The 8,584-nt window shown below is 50.2% G+C and overlaps 1 pseudogene; it reads left to right on the forward strand.

Annotated features, from left to right (window-relative positions):
- Positions 1–191: 191 nt before the first annotated feature.
- LOC119314868 lies at positions 192–776 on the forward strand (annotated as a pseudogene).
- The last annotated feature ends 7,808 nt before the right edge of the window (positions 777–8,584 follow it).

Here is an 8,584-nt window from a genome sequence, read left to right on the forward strand (position 1 = left end):
GCCGCCGCCCCGTCTGCCCCGCCCCGTCCGCCGCAGCTCCGACCTGCCGCAGCTCCGTGCGGCCCCAGCCTGCCCGCGGTAGCTCCGTCCGCCACCACCCCGCACGCTGCCGCAGCTCCACCCCGCCCGGCTCCATCCTCCACCGCCCCGGCTGCACGCCTCCGCCGCTCCACCGCTCTCACCACTCTCCGATGGCGCCGAAGAAGACGCCGAAGGGCAAGTCGGCCTTCTTCGGCATGAGGCAGAAGCCCTCTGGTAACTTCGGAGTGGAGTTCTCTGACGCCGGGAGGCGTTGGTGGATCGGCACGTACCCCTCCGCCCACGAGGCCGCGCGTGCCTACGACGTGGCGGTGTGGCGTGCCGAGAGGCCTCGGGAGCACCTCAACTTCCCAGAGATCAAGAGTCAGGCGGAAGCGGAGATGCTTGTGCCGCAGGGCATCAAGATGAAGGAGATCCCGACGAAGAAGAAGACGACGAAGAAGCCGTCGGTTGTCGTTAGTGTTGGCGAGACCGACAAGGAGGCAATAGCGAGGTTTGCTTAGGAGCATCCGGAGTACGTCCAGGCCAAACTGGAGTACTACTGGAAGCGTGAGGTGGAGCAGAAGAAGAAGGGGGCGAAGAAGGAGGACGAGGCCGGTCCCTCGACGATGATCCCCATCGAGTCCTCTTCCGAGGGGGATTGGGCAGACTTCTCGGAGGAGGAGGAGGAGGGATGCGACGACCCGAAGAAGGAGGAGTTCTGGGCGCAGTTCCGCAGCTCCGACGATGAGGAGTAGTTTATCTAGTAGTTTGAATAAGTAGTAGTTGAAGTTCATGTATGAAACTATGTTGAATTTGATGTTTGAACTATGTTGAATGGACTAGTAATTTGTCGTTTTAAAAAAATTACATCTTCATTTTGGATCATCTATTGGAGTTGCTCTTTTGGACCATCAATTTGGACCATCTGTTGGAGTTGAGCTTTTTTCGAAGCTCCAAAACGTACTTTTTGGCGGTCCAAATTTTACATCTCTGATTTTAGACCGCCAAATTTTGAACCATCTATTGGAGATGCTCTTAAAATGTGTCGTGAGGATGATACAACTCTTGTCTCCGGAACCAGTGCATAGTAACTTCAAAACTGAACATATGTGGCAACTCTTTTTCTATTTCTCCCTCTACTACACGAGGCCACTCCACAAGAGATCCACATATTAATCTCACTAGATGCAATATTTTAATTACCATATACAAATTTTATATACTCCCTCTGTTTCTAAATATAAGACCTTTTAAAGATTCCAATACAGACTATATACGGAGCAAAATAAGTGAATCCATACTCTAAAAGATGTCTACATACATTCGTACGTAGTTCGTATTGAAATATTTAAAAGGGCTTATATTTAGAAACGGAGGGAGTATAAGGTAGTGGATTGTTGTATTTGTACCTCTATTTAATGCTCATTGATACTGTTTCAGATATCAAGCATCCAGAGTGCCCTAATTTCCCACGCTAGCACGAGTTTTTATAGTGGAGTAAGTTAACCATATCCACTCGTCAATAACCTGCCAGTGCCTAATTGAAAAGGCTTTGCGTGCAGACAATTGGACTCTCGCGCTTGTGCACCTGCGTAACTAACTTCTTCTTCTTTTGACGGGATACTTCTTCGACAGGTCTGCAGGGCGAGGGGCATAGGATAAAAGGCCCATGTGGGACGTTGCCGAGCTCGACTGACTTCTTGTTCCTATCTAATTTTCTTGATCAGCCACCCCTCCTCCTCCCTCGCCAAAGAGGGGATCCCTCCTATGCCTGGTGCGTTAAGCTTAGTAATCCCCCGGATGGCCTTCAAGCTACCTCACACCTCAATGGGGTAGGAGGCTCCTAGATCGCCGAAGGCAGATGAAAACACAATGCCACTGCAAGGCGGAGCACCAAAATGTGGTGGTCAACCAGTGCGGCCATTATTTAAGCTGAACAAAGACCCCTTAGGCTTCGTTCGGTTCTCCCAGCCCCATATGGTTTTGAGGCGAATCCACGGGGGTCCACGCGGATTACCCCCGCGAGGGGAATAAACCATGCCCACCCATATTGCTGCGTTCGCTTAAGCCCTGCGTGTTCCTTCCGCGACCCAAACCCCTCCAAATCCATGCGGAACTAATCACCCTCTAGCACCTCGTGGAAGGAATCCCGGGCGAAGCGCAACTCCCATCTCTCCCGAGCGAGGCGACAAAAACGAACACTTATTTGTAGCGGGGGGTGTCTGTTGAAGGGGTTAGCAAGGATTAGTGGGGATCGGGTGCAGAGAAGGGGTTCACCCAATCCCCGCAAGGATTGGACCCCCTAGTGGATTAAATCCATGAGAACCGAACAAGGCCTTAGGGGCGCTCCTATCCACCTCCCTTTGGAAGAAGGGTAGGTAATAATTGACATTGGTGGTTTTCAGCTTCATGTCTCGTCAAAACACAAGTGATTTAGGATTTTGCGTCTGAGAGCTTGGTCGGTTCTCCCATCGAAGGGAACCTCCTTCGGTGCAGCAGCACCTCACTGCTACAGCTTAATCGTGATGGTAGTTCTACACCGAGCCCCCATGGTGTGGGTGCCTACTTGGCTAACGCCGCTAGTGGAGGCCCTAGCCCTAATTGTATGTCAGATTTCTCCTTGTAGGGTTAGGAGGGGCGGACGCATCTTTTATACTATTGTCATTCATCCACTTCACTCCTAGTACAGGTAAAGCTAAGAGTAAGTAGTGAAAGGCAATTGTATATTGATAAGTCTTACCGATTTTTTCACGGGTCCAAGCTTTTTCATGCAGAAATTCAAGTCGCATGTTTGCCCACAGAGCTAGAGGCATATCAAGGAGCATGACCATCTTTGTGCCCAAGTCCAAGAAAGATAGAAGAAATTTGTGGTAGTGAATAAAAACCACCGGTTAGTGGGTCAAGAAGTGACCGATCTCGGTCCCAGAAAGCACACGATATTGCGATTATTAATCACCTTTGCCATGACAAGGAAGCTCCGAACACGAGCTTGAAACCAAGCAGGTGTGGGATCCCCTGGTATACGACTATGTGGGAGAGCTCATTTTCTTCCTGGGGCTACCCAGAGTAGTACATCAATTGGTTCATTCATGCGGCCACTCAGGTGACCTCTCGAGGGCCACAAGCGTCAAGCAGCTCCTTATCTTGAGGGTTTTAGTTTTGGAACTTTCATGGAGTTTGTCCGTCATTCAATGTGCGAAGGAACGACCTCTGCCCCACTCCCCCGCTCCCCTGCTAGGGTTCCCCTCCCGCCGCCGCCGGCCTTCTCGCCTGCTTCCGCCACCGCCGGCCGCCGGGCGAGCGCCTCCAGGCTCACCCCACTCCCCCCTCCCCCCTCTCCTCCCCCACCCCCCCTGCGGCGCGCTCGCGTGCGCCAGGGGGGGACCTTACCTGCTGCAACCTCGGACCCTCCTTCCTCCCCTTCCCCCGCCGTCGCCGGCGAGCTCCGTCGGGCAAAGCCCGGTGGGCGCGGCGGTGGCGGGGCCCTTCTCCCCCCTGCTCATGGGACGCCGGCGCGGGGCGACCTCCTCGGGCTGCGGCGCTGGACTTCGCGGTGTTCAGCAGCTCGGCGGCGGGCTCACGGGGCGGCCAGCTGGTGGCGGCGTGCCGGTGCCCTGGGTCTCGTGCATGGCGGGGCGGCTGCGGCGCTCCCAACTCGGGAGGTGGCGCGCGGTCAGCCCCCTGCTGGATCCAGCCGGATCTAGTGGTGGGGGTCGGCCGGCGGCGCGTGGCGGCGGTGGTGCGTGCCCGGCGGCTCCGGCGCTATGAGCTCGCCGGGCGACGCGGGTAGGGCAGCTGCCGGGCGTGGCCGTTGCTCCAGCCGTGGGCGGCGAAGTGTGGAGGTCCGGCGGTGGTGGACTCCCGGTGTCGTGGCGGCTCCATGGTGGCTTGGTAGATCTGCTTGCGGCGGCGGCCAGCTTCTCCGGCGTTAGCTTGTCTGCGATCGGACCGTTTCGGCCTTCTCTCCATCTCCTCGGTGCTCGGCGCTACTCCCTTCGAAGGGCTGGCCCTTTCCCAGCTGCGATCCATCGCTCGTCTCACGCCCGGTGCAGCAGGACCGAGCTCGTCTCGCGCACAGTGCCGCAGGACCGAGCTCGTCTCGCGCACGGTGCAGCAGGACTGACCTCGTCCCCGCCCCACGGTGCTGCAGGGCCGATCTCGTCTCGTGCTACGGGCTGCAGGATGGGTCGATGGATGCCAGTGTTGGCCGGCCTATTGGGTTTCGATGCTGGGGGTGGAGCAGGGGTGCAAAGGCGGATCCTTTTCTTCTCGTCTCTTTGGTTGGGGTAGCGGCGGGTCTCGGGTGCGGTGGTGTCAAGGTCTTGGATGCCGGGGCGGCGGCCCTGGTGGCGGTGCACGATGCTCTTGGGCAGAGCCCGTGTCTTGGCGCTGTCCGGTGACCATGGCCGTGTGGGCGGCGTGGTTGCCGGGGTGTAGCGTTCGGTGGCGACGAGTGTTGGCCGGGGTGAAAACCTGCTCTATCTTCAGATGGACCGGCGACGGTGAAGCTCGTTCCCTTCTTGAAGGCGTCATCGCGACTCTCATTGCCCGTCGTGTGGCTCCGGGGGAAACTCTGATCCTCGGATCGGGCGGTGGCGACGCTTGGGTGTTGTATCCTTCCTGAAGGCACCGCCTTGGAGTCCATGGTTCGTTGTATGCGGCTTTATCTCTTCGTGGTAGTGTGCTAAGGGTGGTGTTGCTGCGCTCAGCACTTTTGTATCCTGCCTTGGGTGTGTGTGGTGTTGGCGTGCATTTGTATCGGATGATATTGATCTTGCTTTATATATAAAGCGGGGCGAAAGCCTTTTCGGTAATGTGAATATTGGATTCACCAAAGCACATCAAACATAATCTAAGAGCTTGAGGTAGAGAACAACTTGAAAAGTTGTAGGTAGGGCTCACCATTGATGTTCCACTTGAAGTAATAAGACTATAGCCTAAATAACTTTAGGTGTGTACAACTTTTTCTTTTGGAATGCAAATGTACATATTATTAGGTAGTATGGGAACACCAATTATATGACACATTCCATGGGAGTGCATTGTGTGCACACGAAAGTAAACAAATATACCACTTATAAACAAGGCGATTGCAACACAGGACACCATAAAAGGAAACTAGACACACACACAAAAACATAGTCCAAACAAGACTACTTGAGGAAGTGAGCAACTCTTGCAAAAAATTGTTAGATAACAAGGGTTGTACCTTTCTTTAGGTACTCATGTGAGAAAGAAAACAATTACCTAACTACTAGGCCTAGGAGCTGGGAGGAGCACCTGGCAGTCCTTGCATTTCTTCTTCCGCATCTTCAACAAACTTGCCTTGGGAGTCAGAAACTTTCAGCAACTTCTTCAATTCAACCAACTTTCTTGCATTTCTATCCTCTTTTCTCTTAGACCGACCTTCGGTTTCTTGTTCATTGTCATTTTCAAGTTTGAATTCATAGCTTAGTTAGACCCAAACCACTTACCCATCAACAATTTTTCTACCCATCAAGAGTTATGCAATAGGAACAATAAAATTGTCGGTAAACATTCCTTTAGTTAAAGCACACTATGCAGATGCAAGTACACATTCCTTCAATTAAAGCACACTATGAGTATGAATGTGTGAGTAAACACTCCTCGAATTAAATAGTTTTACATGTTCTTCATTTTCATTTTGGTTGATAATCACCGTAGTTCTTGAAATCCAAACCTTGCCTGGATAGTAACTAGGAATGAAAGTACTAAAGATCCAAAATAGAGGATTTTGAAAAAAAAATGAACCTTCGAAATCCAATTTTATGTGTAGCGCAAAGGAGTTGCGATTTCTTCTTATTCCTATAGAACATCTAGTAACAAGAATATGAAATCGTAAATAGCGAAAAATGCTTGTCTTGCGCGGTCTAAGTCTAAGGAAATAAAAAAATTGACTAAATATCTTAGTGCTACACAAGACACCCTTACAATTTCACCATCACCGGGGCCTCAGGAAATGACACTATGCCCCTATTGTACATCATCGCCATCGACCCCCTACATCGCCTCCTAGAGATGGTCACCAAGATGGACCTCATAGCCCCTTTACCAGGCAGGGAAATTAAGCTCGGGGTTAGTTTATACACCGACGACACGGTAATCTTCGCAAACCCACAACGACAGGAATAGACAACCTCATGCAAATCCTAAGGGACTTCGGTGGTGCCATGAATCTATGCATAAACCCACTAAAATCTTAATGCAAATCCTCAGGGACTAATTTCAGGCAACTCTTCTGGACTACATGGGCGCGTAGAAGGATAAAAATCTTCAGTTTGCTTCTGCACCAAAATCGCCTTTGATGGAAAGGTCGCCTGCAACGCCATGGCTGACCAAATAGCTACTTTTGCCAACTCTGCCTCAGAAAGCTGGAGGACGCCCGCCACCTGTTCTGGTGCTGCCCCGTCTCCATGCAGCTGGTATGGTCCATGGGGGACGCATTACGGCATGGCCATCGCTCCACGATGGACAGATGCCCCAGCCCTCCACATCGACCTGCTCGGTCCAGCTAAGCCAAACCTGCTGCTTGCAGGCCAAAACGGCCTCTTGCAGAAGAGGCAGCCTCTTCCTTGACAAAAGCATGAGAAAGTGGTAAAAAGGCAGGAATCCTGTGCAGGGACCACTAGTCACCATGGTTTGTTTCTCACATAGAAAATGAAGAAAGTTTGAGAGAAAAAGTAGATGGTGGTCCAAATGTGTTGCCTGCGTTGGACAAGAGCAACTGTGCCAGTAGTCTCACCGTCTCTTTCCTCGCTGGAAGCACTGAGGCTACCGTATGTGATGCTTCCACTGCTCATGCCCTTAGAAGGGATGCTCCTCGCTGGGATCGGCTTCATGGCAGATGATGAGCTGTTGCACGGACATCGCTACGTCAATCGACAACAAGGTTGCACCCAAGCATAGAAGAAGAATATAAAAAATCCTTGACCATGCTGGTCCTATGAGAGATTTGGCAGGAAGCCAACAAGCGCACTTTCAAGGGAAAGATCGCCTCCGCACAAGAGATTGTCATCGCAATCAGACGATCAATGGAGCTTTGGCACCTAGCTGGAGCAAAATACATTAAGCCCCCTTTTGGGGATCCACCATGAGACATTGCTATTTGTCTTGCGGCCAATAAGGCTGTAATTTTCTTCATTTTCAGTACCTTTCCTTTTCATCCTTGATCTTAGGATCACCACCATGTCTTGCAGCCAATAGGGCTGTAGGTGGGCTATAGTTTTCTTCATTTTCAGCTCCTTTATATTTCGCCCTTGATCTTCCATTGCGTTGTGCTAAACATCAACAATCAAAGCCAACAATTTGCTGGATCTCTCTCAAAGAACTATGTCACCACGGGGCGGAGCCAGGATTTTGGTATAAGGGGGGCCAAGTCAAGTTCATTTTTTTCTGGAGCAAAAGTAAATAACTATAATCATACTATATATTGATGTGTTGCACACTAAAAAACATGCATATGATTGTATGAGTTTAGTTTCGCCTCTACAATTGCCAAATAAGATGAAAAAGTTTAATAATTTCACTGCAAGAGAAATTACCTGCTAACTCTTTTTCAACATGTAAGATCATTCAATATCGAAGTAACTCGTCTCCCATATGGCGGCGCTTAACTGATAAATAAATAGTTAGAGTGTTTAGGGGCACTTTGTCGCTGATATGGTCCCTCATGTGTATATAGAAATTGGAGCTTCATCTTGCTTGTCCGGTGGTAGCTCCAATTTGACAATGTTTATCAGGTCTTGCAGATAACTTGGGGTTATGTTGTTTTCTTATTCTACAACTTTTACCATGTTCGGCATATTCTTATTATGAGTGTCAATTCGACTGGGATTTGTAACTTGTGCATCAGCATCATTAACAATTCAGTAGGTTGAGAACTTGAAGAATCCGGCTTAAAAAGAATTAATCATAGAGGCATTTCGTGGCGCTTTTATCTTCGTATCTGTCGAATTGCAGTCTCACAATTAGCTGTTCGACATAGGAAAAATTTGCATCACAAATAGGAACTCATATAAGATAATTCGCATCATGATCACCATTATTTCAAGGATAATACAAGATAGGATCGTACCATCACAAATCACACAACCGAAACAAGTAAACAACAAAAAGCTGATGTATAATTTGAACAACGATACAAGACGAGAATTGAGATTACTAGATGGTGTGATGTAGTGATGTGTTAAACCATGTGTCCTTGGCTAGTTCCCGTTGGTTGGATCCGGAAGATTTGGCAACTGAAGAAGGTTGCGTCGCGCCATCGCCGTAAGAATAGGATCGAGAGCAGCAGCAGGCTGGGAGAGCAGAGGCGGCCGGGCGTCCTAGGGCACGGAACGGCTGCGGATAATTTTCTGCATACTAATCACAGGAGAACACAACGCCCCGGAGGAGACTTGAGCCAATAGCCCAACCTGACTGCTAGTGGGCTTCACATGGGCCTTATTCCCTTTTCTAAACTTAACGCTAAGATAGGGGGGGCCAAGTATAAATATACGATAGGGGGGCCAAGTATAAATATACGTGGGATTACATGCTTTCA

Source organism: Triticum dicoccoides, chromosome 6A (genome assembly GCF_002162155.2).
Source record: "Triticum dicoccoides isolate Atlit2015 ecotype Zavitan chromosome 6A, WEW_v2.0, whole genome shotgun sequence".
Taxonomy (NCBI): Eukaryota; Viridiplantae; Streptophyta; class Magnoliopsida; order Poales; family Poaceae; genus Triticum; species Triticum dicoccoides.